The sequence below is a fragment of the Micropterus salmoides genome, unplaced genomic scaffold (assembly GCF_014851395.1).
Source record: "Micropterus salmoides isolate LMB-PRFRI ecotype aquatic unplaced genomic scaffold, ASM1485139v1 Ms_hic_scaffold_20, whole genome shotgun sequence".
Classification (NCBI taxonomy): Eukaryota; Metazoa; Chordata; class Actinopteri; order Centrarchiformes; family Centrarchidae; genus Micropterus; species Micropterus salmoides.
The window spans coordinates 3,132,548-3,146,470 of NW_024041151.1; the positions used below are offsets into that span (position 1 = coordinate 3,132,548).

At 42.8% G+C, this 13,923-nt stretch overlaps 2 long non-coding RNA genes across 2 annotated transcripts; one reads left to right on the forward strand and one right to left on the reverse strand.

The window, feature by feature from the left end:
• Positions 1-2,102: 2,102 nt before the first annotated feature.
• LOC119914420 lies at positions 2,103-3,906 on the reverse strand. The gene is made up of 3 exons (XR_005446775.1): positions 3,772-3,906; positions 3,506-3,589; positions 2,103-3,342 (listed from the first exon to the last, which is right to left on the reverse strand). It is a non-coding gene; the product is annotated as an uncharacterized LOC119914420 (long non-coding RNA).
• On the forward strand, positions 3,505-5,201 carry LOC119914419. The gene is made up of 3 exons (XR_005446774.1): positions 3,505-3,665; positions 3,844-3,996; positions 5,144-5,201. It is a non-coding gene; the product is annotated as an uncharacterized LOC119914419 (long non-coding RNA).
• Positions 5,202-13,923: the final 8,722 nt, after the last annotated feature.

Sequence of the window (13,923 nt, forward strand, 5' to 3'; positions counted from 1 at the left end):
CAACTGACAATACATACTAGTAAGAGCAGCAATGAATACTAGTAAGAGCTCACAGGACATATCACATCAATGGGGTAGATACCTAGGGAAGGGAGTAAGAGCAAAAAGTGCAATCAAATCAAGATCATTGTAGGGGATAGAAGAAGAAGAAGAGCACAGGAAGTGCATGTTAGAGGTGTTCTAAGAGGAAGTGTTCTCGGAAGAGATGAGTTTTCAAGAGCTTCTTGAAGTTAGAGAGGGACGCCCCTGCTCTGATGGCGTTTGGTAGCTCGTTCCACCATCATGGTGTCACAGATGAGAATAGCCGGGACTGGGATTGCTTTGTGTGAAGTGATGGCAGAGCCAGGCGGCATTCGTTGGAGGAGTGTAGCTTCCGAGAAGGAACGTAAGCTTTTATTATGGAGTTTAGGTAGATGGACACTGGATGCAGACCAGTAGTCACTCTGTATGCAAGCATTAGTGACTTGAATTTGATTCCTGAGGCAAAGGGGAGCCAGTGGAGGTCACTGAGTAATGGAGTGACATGAGTCCTTTTGGGCTGATCAAAAACCAGACGTGCTGCTGCGTTCTGAACCATTTGTAAGGGTTTCACCGCACAAGCTGGGAGACCTGCTAGGAGGGTATTGCAATAGTCAATGCGAGAGATAACCATGGCTTGTACCAGAAGCTGGGTGGTGTACTGAGTGAGGTAGGGCCTGATTTTCCTTATGTTGTATAGAGAAAAGCGGCATGACCGAGAGACAGTAGCAACATGGTCTGAAAAGGACAGCTGGTCATCAATTATGACACGCAAGTTTCTCACCACCTTGGTTGGAGTGATGGTTGCGGAGTCAATTTGTAGTTTGATGTTATGGTGGATAGATTGCTTGGCTGGAATGACCAAGAGTTCAGTCTTAGAGAGGTTTAGTTTAAGGTGGCAAGCCTTCATCCATGCAGATATGTCTGATAGACAGTCCGTGATCCGCGCAGAGACAGTGGGATTGTCGGGCGGGAAGGATAGGTAGAGTTGCGTGTCGTCTGCGTAGCAGTGGTAAGAAAAGCCATGCGAGCGAATGATCAGCCCCAGTGAGGTGGTGTAAATTGAGAAGAGAAGGGGCCCAAGCACTGAGCCTTGGGGTACCCTTGTGGAGAGTCAGTGGGAGGAGGATAATTGTCCTTGCCACAAAACATTGTAGGAACGCCCCGAGAGGTAGGATTCGAACCACAGGAGTGCTTTACTCGAGATGCCTGTTGCTGAGAGAGTGGATAGCAGGATCCTGTGGTTCATATCATATCATAATCTGATATTAGTTAATTTACTAGTACACCTTAAGAAGAGAGAGATCTGATGTTTAAGTCCACATTTAACTCTCCTATTCGTTTGCACTATTGCACATGAGTTTTGTTATGCACAGCTCCCCTTCTGTTTACTTTTGATTTAAATAATTTCGATGTTCGGGGGGCAGACATCGTCACTATGGGGTTTTGGATGGGTAACTGCTGAAATAGAAGGGCAGAGAAGTGTTAGACTGCGACTATGCTTCCTGGTCAGAACTCAGGTTTGTCATGGATTTGGTCCACTAATAAACTTGGCCAGATTTCTAGAAATGAGAGCTGCTCCTTCCCTAGTGGGATGGATGTCGTCTCTCCGAATCAGACCAAGTCTTGCCCAGACAGTCTGCCAATGATCCACAAAGCCCACATCGTTTGCTGGACACCACCTCGACAGCCAGCGCTGAAATGACGACGTTCTATACATATATGTCATCACAGATTTGGCAGGGGTCCAGAGAAAACTACGGTGTCTGACATTTTTTTTGCATATGTACACACCGACTCAACATTAATCTTAGTGAACTCCAATTGCCGTAACCGGGAGTCATTACCGCCAACATGAACAACAATCTTACTGTATTTATGTTTATCCTTAGCCAGCAGTTTCAAAAAAGACTCAATGTCACCCGCTCTGGCCCCAGGGATGCACTTAACTATGGCCGCTGGCTTCGCTAACTTCTATGCTTTATTACTTAAATTAGATTATAGACCATAGTTTATTTAATAAATGGACTAATTTTATTATTTTTTTCACTCCTGTGTATATTGTATTTATTATCCAGACCTATATAGTATATACTCACATAGTTCTCACACCATGGCTGCACTGAAAGTATTGTAATGTTTATGTTTTAGTCAGTTATTCAGTTGTAATTAACAAGATGAAATAACCATGTAATGCATTTAAATTGAACATAATAATTTATGAAATAATTATTTTCCCACACAGACTTGGCGGTTGACATAAACTGGTTTATGCGTGGACCAGAATGGCGACTCAGGTAGAAGAGAAAGGGGGGGGGACATAAAATCACTCTCAAATTCAGAAAGGAAGAAGAGTGTGCTTGTTTAAGTCCGATGGTGTCCGGTGTCTAGGGAATTGAAAAAGAAGCTAGGAGATGTGGCAATGGCAAAAAATTTCAGAGACTGAAGCTTGTTGGTAACACGCAAACGGAGGAACAGAAAAATAAAGCCTTGTAATTGGAAAGTGTTTGCAAGAAAATGATAAGTGAGAGAAAAATGCGAGAGGTATGGGCATATAGCTTTATAGGTTTGCAAAGGGAAGCAGAGGTGTCCCAAATGCGGAGGTGAGCAGAGAGCGGAGGAATGTATGGAAAATGTGCAGGAAAAATGTTGTAATTGTGGTGGCTAACACGTTAACATACGGTGGATGTGAAGTCAGGAAGAAGGCTGTGGAAATACAGCAAGTTTAAACAGTTAACAACATAAGTTATGCGGAGGCAGTGAAGAAAGTACAAGGAGAAAGGGGGAGGGGTTGATACTGACAATGTTATCCAGGTGTTGAGAGTAGAGGCAGGTCAAACAGAGGAAACAAATACAGGACTTGAATTAACTAAACTTTAGTCCAACATTACCACCTTACTACCTGAAGCCACAGTAGATCTTACACTATTAGAAAAGAAGAACACGGACAGGGAGTTTATTTTGAATTCACATACTATACAGGCATTTATTAATAGTTAACAGTTACATCCAGATCTACACAGATGCATCAAATAGTTTAATTAATAAGATAGGAGTAGCTTTTATTGTTCCAGAGTTTCATCTTACAATAGGGAAGATGATTAGTGATGAAGTATCAGTGTACACAGGAGAAATGCTAGCAATTTTGTTAGCAGTGCAGTGGGTAGAGGAGAAATGAGATGTGCAGGAAGGAACAGGAGAGAAGAGACAATCATATCAAGACTTAGATTTGGATTAGATTACTGTGGGCAACAAGAGACAGTCGAACATGTCATGGTACACTGTCGGAAGTATGAGGGGGAAAGGAGGGAACTGATCCAAAACCTTAGAATGGAAACAAGATTTAGTTAATTCAGTTAAAAGCACTTTAGTGGTAACTTAAACAAAACTAATTATTTACATCATTTAAACTTCATTTAAAAACCAACATTTTGACTGAAACCCATTTTACTTAATTTTGTTCAGGCCAAGAGAGAAACACACTCACACACATGATTTCCAGTAAATGGAGAGAAGAGGAACAACACTTATCCCGTGATCGAAGTTCATGAGAACAAGGAGGAACCTGAAACTGAAAGAGTTCAATCAGTTCAGACTCCATTTTGAGTTGACAGAACAGGAGGAGGAAAACTGAAGGCTGAAGCAGGGTGAGTGTTAATCCAACATTTTATTATTTTACTGTCAAAGTTTTCTCCCTGTGGACTGTAGAGGAAAGAAACGTTAGAGTGAACTCAACACTGTGTGTGTTACTACCTGTTCTCTCAGACTTGTTTCCTGGTTCTTGTGTTCTGAGCTCACAGTCAGTGTCACTGTTTCACCTCTCAGACTGACTGAAGTGCAGAAGATGAGTGTTTGTGTGGAGGAAGAGGAGGACAGAGCAGAGTCTGCAGCATCCAGCTGTCTGTCTATGAAGAGTGACCGGTCCAAAAATGTTATTCCTCCAGACTTCAGTCCTGAACCTGGACCCTCAGACACAAAGTAAGAGACTGTTTTTACTGTAAACTGACCTGATGGAAGATGATGCATTGAGGATGAAGACAAAATGTGCTGAAAGATTTATATTCCTGATACAGAACTATTAGTGCAGATACTGTTTCAGACTAAGATGGATCTGATCTGATTTGATCTCTGGAGCAAAACACCTGAGAATAAATGTACACTTCAAGAACACATTTATATACGTTTGCCCTCACGTTGAAGTCACTGTAAAGATTTGGAACAATTCAGAATCTGAAGGATCTGCTTCAAATGTGTAATTAATTCTCTCATATCAACTCTAAACACTGAGCTGTTTGGCTCTTCCTCAGATCAGCTGTTCTGATACACCAGATGCATCTTGAATCACTTCAGATCATAATTGTGCAACATGTGTTGAAAAAGCATTTGTAGTTCAGCTTTGCTCACCTTGATGAACACTTTGCTTTGAATCATCAGTAAGTGGAGCTTTGAGCTCAGATTCTCTCCACCATATATTGTTCCTGAAGGTGAAGAACAAACATCCACGGGCAGCACTGATGGAAAAGTTAGCAGTGGATGAAAAAAGGGCAGAAAATGGTCACATGGAGATTTGGACCACTTCTCTTTTTTTTGAATATTTGAATTGTTTTCATTTGATAGTTGACAGTAGAGAGGGACAGGAAACATAAAGGAAACTGTCTGGACTTGAACCTGTGACACCACTGTTACATGCTCTGTGTCTGAGACTGCTGGTCTACCACAATTATTGAGACCACTTCTAACCTCAGTTCAAAACAAACTAACTCAAGCTAAGTTGCCGGAAGTGACTGTAAAACAGTGAAGGACATAATCTGCTCTCTTTAATGGAGGCTTTTACTGTGAAGGAGCTGCAGGAAGTGTTGAGTTTGTATTAATAACAAACTCCAGGCAGATCACTAAATGTTTAATAAGACAGTCAGACAGGAAAAGCAGTTAATTAGTGTTTCTGAAAGCAGGAGAGCTGAAATAAAAGGAACAATCATCTTCATTACTGACTGAAAACAGAAAAGTAACGACACTTTTACTGTTCTCTGTGACCATCTGAGCTTCTACACAGTGTCGGACACATCTGGAGATTTTTCAACAACAAGCAACAAATCATTTTAGTTCTAAAGAAATGTCTTCACAGAGAGAGGAAGAGGAGTCCTGTTCCTGTGGAGGAGCAGCCGTCCTGCTGTGCTTTGTGTCAGGACGTCCTGAAGGATCCAGTCTCTACCAGCTGTGGACACTGGTTCTGCAGACAGTGCATCACCTCATACTGGGACCAGTCTGCTTCATCAGGAGACTCCTCCTGTCCCCAGTGTGGAGACAGATCCAGAACCAGAGCTGGACTGCAGACAGCCAATCAGAGCAGCTCTGTACAAAGTAAGACTGTTCATCTGTCTGCTGATGTCGTCATGTCTGAAAACAGGACTTTCTGTTTAATTACAGGAACATTTGGTTTTTAATATTATCATGAATATCATCCATCCAAAACATTTGATTTATCTGGATTCTTGCTCTCTGTTTAGTCTCAGGTTATTTGTTCTTCTCTTTCAGCAGATAGTGGTCTGCAGGAGGTTTTAGATGAACATAAGATCAGTCTGAGGAAGAGATGTGAACATGTGACTGAAGGAAGTGATGAAACAGGAAGTGGAACCCTCCTCAACAGGATCTACACTGAGCTCTACATCACAGAGGGACAGAGTGAAGAGGTTAATACCCAGCATGAGGTGAGGCAGCTTGAGACAGCTTCCAAGATGGAGACCCTCCATGACGCTCCAATCAAGTGTCACGAGATCTTTAAAGCCTTACCTGGCCAACAGAGAGCCATCAGAGTGGTTCTGACCAACGGCGTCGCTGGCGTTGGAAAAACCTTCTCAGTGCAGAAGTTCACTCTGGACTGGGCAGAGGGCTCGGAAAACCAAGATGTCAGTCTGCTGGTTCTGCTCTCGTTCAGGGAGCTGAACTTGATCAAAGATGAGCAGCACAGTCTCCTCACGCTGCTCCATGTTTTCCATCCAACATTACAGAAGGTCCCAGCAGAGAAGCTCGCCGTCTGGAAACTGTTGTTCATCTTTGACGGCCTGGATGAAAGCAGACTTTCATTAAACTTCAACAACAAGAAGGTCGTGTCTGATGTCACACAGAAGTCATCAGTCAACCTGCTGCTGACAAACCTCATCAAGGGGAATCTGCTTCCCTCGGCTCTCGTCTGGATAACTTCCCGACCTGCGGCAGCCAATCAGGTCCCTCCTTCATGTGTTGACAGGGTAACAGAAGTACGAGGCTTCACTGACGCCCAGAAGGAGGAGTACTTCAGGAGGAGAGTCAGTGATGAAGAGCTGTCCAGCAGAATCATCTCACACATCAAGACCTCCAGGAGCCTCCACATCATGTGTCTAATCCCAGTCTTCTGCTGGATCACTGCTACAGTTCTGGAGCGCATGTTGACTACAGAGCAGAGAGGAGAGCTGCCCAAGACACTGACTGACCTGTACTCACACTTCCTGCTGGTTCAGACAAAGAGGAAGAAGCACAAGTACAATGAGGGACATGAGACGAGTCCACAGGAGCTGACGGAGGCTGACAGGAAGGTTCTTCTGAAGCTGGGGAGGCTGGCGTTTGAACAGCTGCAGAAAGGAAACATCATGTTCTACCAAGAAGACCTGGAGCAGTGTGGTCTTGATGTCACAGAGGCCTCGGTGTACTCAGGAGTTTGTACAGAGATCTTCAAAAGAGAGAGTGTGATCTTCCAGAAAACAGTCTACTGCTTTGTTCATCTGAGTGTTCAGGAGTTTCTGGCTGCAGTCTACATGTTCCACTGTTACACCAGCAGCAACACAGAGAGACTGAAGGACTTCCTGGGGGAAAATCACATTGATTCAAACCTGGATGTCTTTTTGATGGAAGCAATGAAGAAATCCCTTGAAAGTAAAAATGGCCACCTGGACCTGTTTGTTCGCTTCCTTCATGGCCTCTCTCTGGAGTCCAACCAGAGACTCTTAGGAGGCCTGCTGGGTCAGACAGACAACAGTCCAGAAATCATCCAGAGAGCCATCAACAACCTGAAAGGGAAGAGGACAAAGATGTCTCCTGACAGAAGCATCAACATCTTCCACTGTCTGATGGAGATGAACGACCACTCAGTACATCAGGAGATCCAAGAGTTCCTGAAGTCAGAGAACAGATCAGAGAAGAAACTCTCAGAGATCCACTGCTCAGCTCTGGCCTACATGCTGCAGATGTCAGAGGAGGTTCTGGATGAGTTGGACCTGCAGAAGTACAACACATCAGAGGAGGGACGACTGAGACTGATTCCAGCTGTGAGGAACTGCAGAAAGGCTCAGTAAGTCCAGATGCGATTATCAGCACTGTAAAGCTGAAGCATCAGTATTGCAGTAAAGATACACATTTTATACTTCCACACTATAAAAGTTTTCTAAACTGGTATTAAAGCTGCTTATTGAAATAATTCTACATGTGTTAAACTCCAAATGTCTGCAAACATCGTTTCTGTGTTTCTATCCAGCATGTTAGTGACACAAGTATCTTCTATCTTTCTTTGGGTGATGGAGGCTTGATACAAATCCAGCAGGAAAACTTGAGGATTAAGAGTTTGTGCTGAAAATGTCTTGACAGTCATCATTTTGTCACAGCAGTCTTTTTTATTTTTTACAGTGATCCAGTGTCTGCACTCTCTTTATATACTGTGTCTTTTTCTTGTTCTTCTTATATACAGACACACAGACATGTCATAGCTGTGATCTGCTGGAGCTTGAAGGTTTTATAGCTTTCATGCAGTTATTGCTATTCTATTTTTTCTCTGCAGTTTCTACGTTATTTCATATGAAGGACTGTTTTGTCCATTTTCACAGTTTATACAATATCTCTAATTATTGTTTGATTTGAGAGGATATGAGGGGAGGCCATCCTCCCTCTTGAAGAGTGAACAGAACATCCCCCTCTCCATCCTCATTAAATAATACTTTACATTGTTTAGTTCCAACAATGAATGTCTCTTCATGTGTTTTGCTACATTAGAAATGAGTTTGATTTAGAAACAGTATGTGAGAAATTATATCAGTTTACAAACACAAATTGTTGGACAATGTGTTTCCTTTCTGCACCATTTCACAACAGCAACACTAGAGGCAAGTTATGCAGAGGAAATAGCAACACATGTGATGCTAACTAGAGTGTGATCACACAAGTGTGAATGGAATTATTTGATTATATGGTGTTTCATAATTTCAAATTATATCTGTATTTTTCCGCTTGTGTAAATTACTTTCTTTGTTATTGATATGTTTGTAAACCAAAATTGTAAATCTGCTGCAGCAGTTTTTCCATAGTAGGTGGCGCTGTGAGACTGTGGTTTACCAAGGGACTGTAATCAAGAGTGCATGCTCCGCTGGTTTTCCTCATAAATGAGGAGATTTCAACAACAACAGACCATGTTTTATCATTCTTTCCTGTATTTCAGGATAAATCCAGCTGTTTATGGTGCTGCAGCCCCCCCTGGTACCCGTAACACACACATGGTTCAGTTCAGTGGAGGGATTTTATCATCACCAAGCTCAGAGAAGAAATGATGCTGTTAAACAGCTGAACTCCACTTGAGAAACACTTTTACCCATAAAATGTTAATACTAATTATACTATTACTGCAATAGGAGTTATTACATTATAACTTATAATCGTGACATAATAAGATAAACACAAGCACATGACAGGGATAAATACGACGAGTGCAGTTCCAACCTGCAGTGATTTTACAGCTCAGCTCAGTCACAGCACCCTGTTAGTCACAATATGATATGTTCACATTACAGTCATTTGGCAGACACTTTTATCTAAAGCAGTAATTTGTGGTTCATTATGTTGCTCAAGGACACTTTGACAAGAGGTCAAGTTTCAAACCACAGACCTTGTGATCAATGGCTGAGCAGCTGAGCAGCTGAGCCGCAGCCACTCGTGTTAATGTGCTTTGTAATGCAAAATGCATAAAGTCTGTTTTTATAATAAATTGTAAGATTTTATTTCACTAAGTTTAAGTTTTATATTCTCTGTTATCACAGACTTTTGGTCTGTGGACTCTCAGAGACTCACTTGGAAGTTGTGGCCTCAGTTCTGAAGTCCAACCCCTCCCATCTGAGAGAGCTGAACTTGAGCTTCAGCAACCTGCAGGATTCAGCAGTGAAGCTGCTGTCTGCTGGACTGGAGAGTCCACACTGTAGACTGGAGGTTCTGAGGTCAGTTAATGTATTCGGTTCTTGTCCAGTGTGTGTTTACCAAATTTAAATTCATAACAATAGTTTTAAATTTCCTTCAGTTCTTTTGTGCTCTGGGTTTGTCACAACAGCTCTTTTTTATATCTTGTCAGTGGTGTGTGTGTCCGATTTCATGTACAGTTGTGTGTCACCAGCATAGCAGTGAACTCCTGGGGCACTCTGCAGGTGACTGTGTGTTGCCTGGACCTTGCATTTCCAAGTGAAATGTACTCTGTTCTGTCAGTGAGGTATGATTTAAACCAGTTAAGAGCAGTGTCAGTGAGTCAGGATGGTTTGATCTAGGAGTATGACGAGGGAAGGTTGAGCCACCATCAGCTACCATTTGTAGGTCGTTTGTGACTCTAACCACGGCTTTTTCTTTGCTGTGAGCAGAGAAAACAGACTTTGAATTTTTATGTTTGAGGTGGTCCTGGAGGTGGGCGGCAACAACTTTTTCTAGTACTTTGGAGAGGAATGGGGGATTGGAAACGGGCCTGTAATTTGCGCATGCATCTGGATCAAGGATTTTTATTTTGAGAATTGGTCTGATTATGGCTGTTTTAAGGGCAGATAATCCTCTCAACCTCTTTCTGTGAAATTTCTGGAAAGCAGTGTAGGGGCTGTGAGATTGCAGGCTGTGAGTGGACAGTTGGGGCGGGTAGTGTTGAGGATCCAGGAAAGGTAGCGTGAGATTGAGTCTATTTATGTTTTGAAAAAGGCCAGGAAATTATTAAAGTGCTCTTCTGTAGTTTCTGTAATTGAGGGGGTTTGTGGTTTGAGAAGATGATTTATGGTGGAAAACAGCTGCTTGGAGTTTCCAGGACTGTTTCTGACGATGTTTGAGTAGAACTGTGACCGTGCCTCTGTAAGTGACTTTGAGTAGTTCTTTTGGTGTTCCCGAAAAGCTTGCTTGTGCACAGTGAAACCTGTGGCTTTGTATCCTTGCTCGATGGCACGCCCAGCTGCCTTCATTTTCCGTAGCTCACCTGTGTGCCAGGGGGTTGATCGGGAGAAAGGGACTGTTCTGGTTTTGAGTAATGGGTAATGGTTTTGTAGTAATCCACTGAGTCCATGGCTGGTAAACAGTTTACAGAAAGGAGATGCTGGAGGTCGGATGCCATAGTCTCTGGGTTGATGTTTTTCAGGTTTCTGAAGCAGATTTGACGTTTGGGCTCGATGAGGGTGGACGGTGAAGACATCTTCATGGAGATAGCCTTGTTGTTGGAAACACACAGATACACATAGACCAGAAGATTGCTGAGATGAGCAGAGTTTGTAATGACTAGGTTGAGGGTGTGCCCCCTAGTGTGAGTGGGGACATCGACAAGTTGTGCAAGATTAAAACAGTTGAGTAATTAGAGGAATTCTGCAGCAAAACGGCAAGTGGGGGAGTTGACATGAATATTCATATCTCCAAGGACTATGATATTGGCAGACAGTGTACAGAATGTTAAGAGAAGGTTGGACATCTCTGGATGAAAGATGCGTTTGGTTTGGGTGTCAGATGGTAGATGAGATGAGAAGTATAGTTGTGGATAGAGGGGGCTTACATTTAAATGCAAGGCGTTCAAAAGAAGACAGCTCAGGCAGGGCTACAGGGGACAAGCCCAGATCACTTCGGTGGATGACAGCCAGACCACCACGCACCCTGTGCTGCGAGCTTTCTGTAGGTAAAGGTAGGACATGGAGGCCAGTAGGACATGTCTCATTTAAGACAGAAAAAACATCTGGTTGATGCCAGGTTTCTGTAAGGCACATCAAATCCAAACACAGTGAAGAAGCTTTGATTTGATGACTCCACTATTCCTAAAAGAAATATTATAGATGTCTTTTGTTCACATTTCCCCAAAGTTCATGCTGACATATTTGGCATCTTTGGAAACTTTGGGATCTTGAGTGGAATCTTAAATCAGCTTCTGTGTTTTTTCTTTGTGTTTGGCTGCACAACATGAGTTTGTATAGATGGAGCCACTGGTGGAGCTGCAGGGTTAAAGAGGTGAAATCACTACGTCTTTATTGAAGTAGCAGCACGTTGTCATTAATATTAATGAGAGCTCTTTTTACCTTTCTGCATTTTACAGTTTGAACCTGCATCCTGTTGGGTTCAGGTGTTTGGAGTTTCCATTTTCTAAATCTCTACATTCTAAACCTTCTTCAGCTCAGATCAGATTATTAAACACTGAATGATTTCAAGCAGGAACATTGTCTTCTAAAGTTAAATAATTTTTCTTTATCCAGACTGAAGCGCTGCAGTTTGTCAGAGATCAGCTGTGCTTCTCTGGCCTCAGCTCTGAAGTCCAACCCCTCCCATCTGAGAGAGCTGGACCTGAGTGAGAACAAGCTGGGGGATTCAGGAGTGAAGCTGCTGTGTGGTTTTCTGGAGAGTCCACACTGTAGACTGGAGACTCTGAGGTCAGTTCACTGACTCTCTGTTACTATTGTAGATGTGATATGTTTAATTAACAATTGAACCTAATTTCTGTTCATACATAACTTCCGTCCATAAAATTGTAAATGCCCTTTTGTTCATACTTTAATGCTTCTTGTACTAAATTTAGTCTGCAGTCACAAAGACTTTATCTTTTTCATGTTTCTTAAAGAAACTGTAGAAACTGTCCGCTGTTAGTCGTTAAAGTAAATGAACGTTGTTTAATTTTTGGTAAGTGGTCACATCTGTATACAGAAGATCCTCTGAACTAATATTTGTTTAAAACTGAAAAAGTTTACTTGCTGAACTTGAAATATTTCTTTGGTTTCTGTTTATTTCAATGTGTTTTCACAAATAATGTCTGATCGTTGATATTGATCCTTCAGAACACACACAGATCAAATCATATTTCCAAATGCAGCTGTTTAAAGGGTCAATATAGTTTTTCTCCTCCAGTTCCAGACTGGCCTGAGATCAGCAGCATGTTACTGATCTGAATGTTGTGCTGACATTTGGATGATGTCTGTAGAAGGCTGACATTATGATGATCCACAATAACACAATGACAAAGTCCCTCTACTCATTTTATGGACAAGCTCATTGATTAGGACATGGTAATGTTGAGCTCCACATTTAAAACCTGTACACATCTGATTGAATTAGAAATGGATTTTTATCTCCATCATTTCAGATTGTCGTGCTGCTGTTTGTCAGAGATCAGCTGTGCTTCTCTGGCCTCAGCTCTGAAGTCCAACCGCTCCCATCTGAGAGAGCTGGACCTGAGTATTAACAAGCTGGGGGATTCAGGAGTGAAGCTGCTGTCTGATCTTGTGGAGAGTCCACACTGCAGACTGGAGACTCTGAGGTCAGTAGAGGGTTGGACTCAGTCCATGCTGGTTTCAGCAGTATTGTACTAAACACAGTTAGTATCAAAGCAGAGATCCAGTATTTCCTATAAACCTCCAACCTTCTCAGCGGCCGCTTTCCTCAGTGAAGCTGTGAGAGGAGAATGATGACAGGCTTCAGGATTGGACAGAAAGACACAGAGAGAGAGAGAAGAGGCAGCCAATCAGATCAGCCAGAAGCTTGTTGTGATCATGTGTTTGAGTTGATGTGTTGTGTTCATGTCTCCAGGAAATAAAGCTGGATTCCAGCTGACAGCATGACAAGATGTATAGAGACAGTGGTCCTCATTCATCAAACTGTCCTACCATCAAATCTGATCTCAAAGTGTTTGTTCTCTCATTTCAACACTAAACTACTGATCAGTTCATCTTTGTCACAGCTCTGAGATCAGTCAGACTGAAGCCTGCAAATCACTGGCTCTTATTTCAGAGAACCATCATTACATTTAGTAACCATGAGGTCTTTCTTCAGACCAGAATCTCTGCTGAAGTCCAGTAACCACAGCTGATGTTTAGCTGTTTAGTCTTTGTATGAACATGTAGGGCCTACCATTATATATATCATCTGTCCATGTGTCTTTAGTTTGGTCCAAATGATAAATATGGTGCAGCAGACACCTGCCTCTGGATTTACACTCCAGATCACAACAGATCACTGGAGCAGTATGAATTTCCCTCCTGCTTCAAACGCTCGACAATCATCCCGGTCCCCAAAAAAGCCTCCATCTCTGGACTAAATGACTACAGGCCTGTCGCCCTGACATCTGTAGTCATGAAATCCTTTGAAAGGTGTTGGCCCACATAAAGGACTTTACAGGTCCCTTGCTGGACCCCCTGCAGTTTGCCTACAGGGCTAACAGGTCAGTGGATGATGCTGTCAACTTGGGCACATATGCAAGGATCCTGTTCGTAGACTCCACTCGGCGTTCAACACCATCATCCCGGACATCCTCAGCACCATACTCAACAGCCCTGTGTCTGCTGTGGAATCCTTCAGGTTTCTGGGATCCACTATATCCCAGGACCTGAAGTGGGAGCCCAACACTAACACCATCATCAAGAAGGCCCAGCAGAGGATGTACTTCCTGCGCCAGCTCAGGAAGCTCAACCTGCCTAAGGAGCTGCTGATCCACTTCTACACAGCCATCATCCAGTCTGTCCTCTGCACCTCCATCACTGTCTGGTTTGGATCTGCCACCAAAAAGGACAGGAGCAGACTACAACGGACAGTCAGGACTGCAGAAAAGATCATCGGTGCCAACCTGCCCTCCATTCAGGACTTATACATTTCCAGAGTCAGGAAACGGGCAGGAAACATCACTGC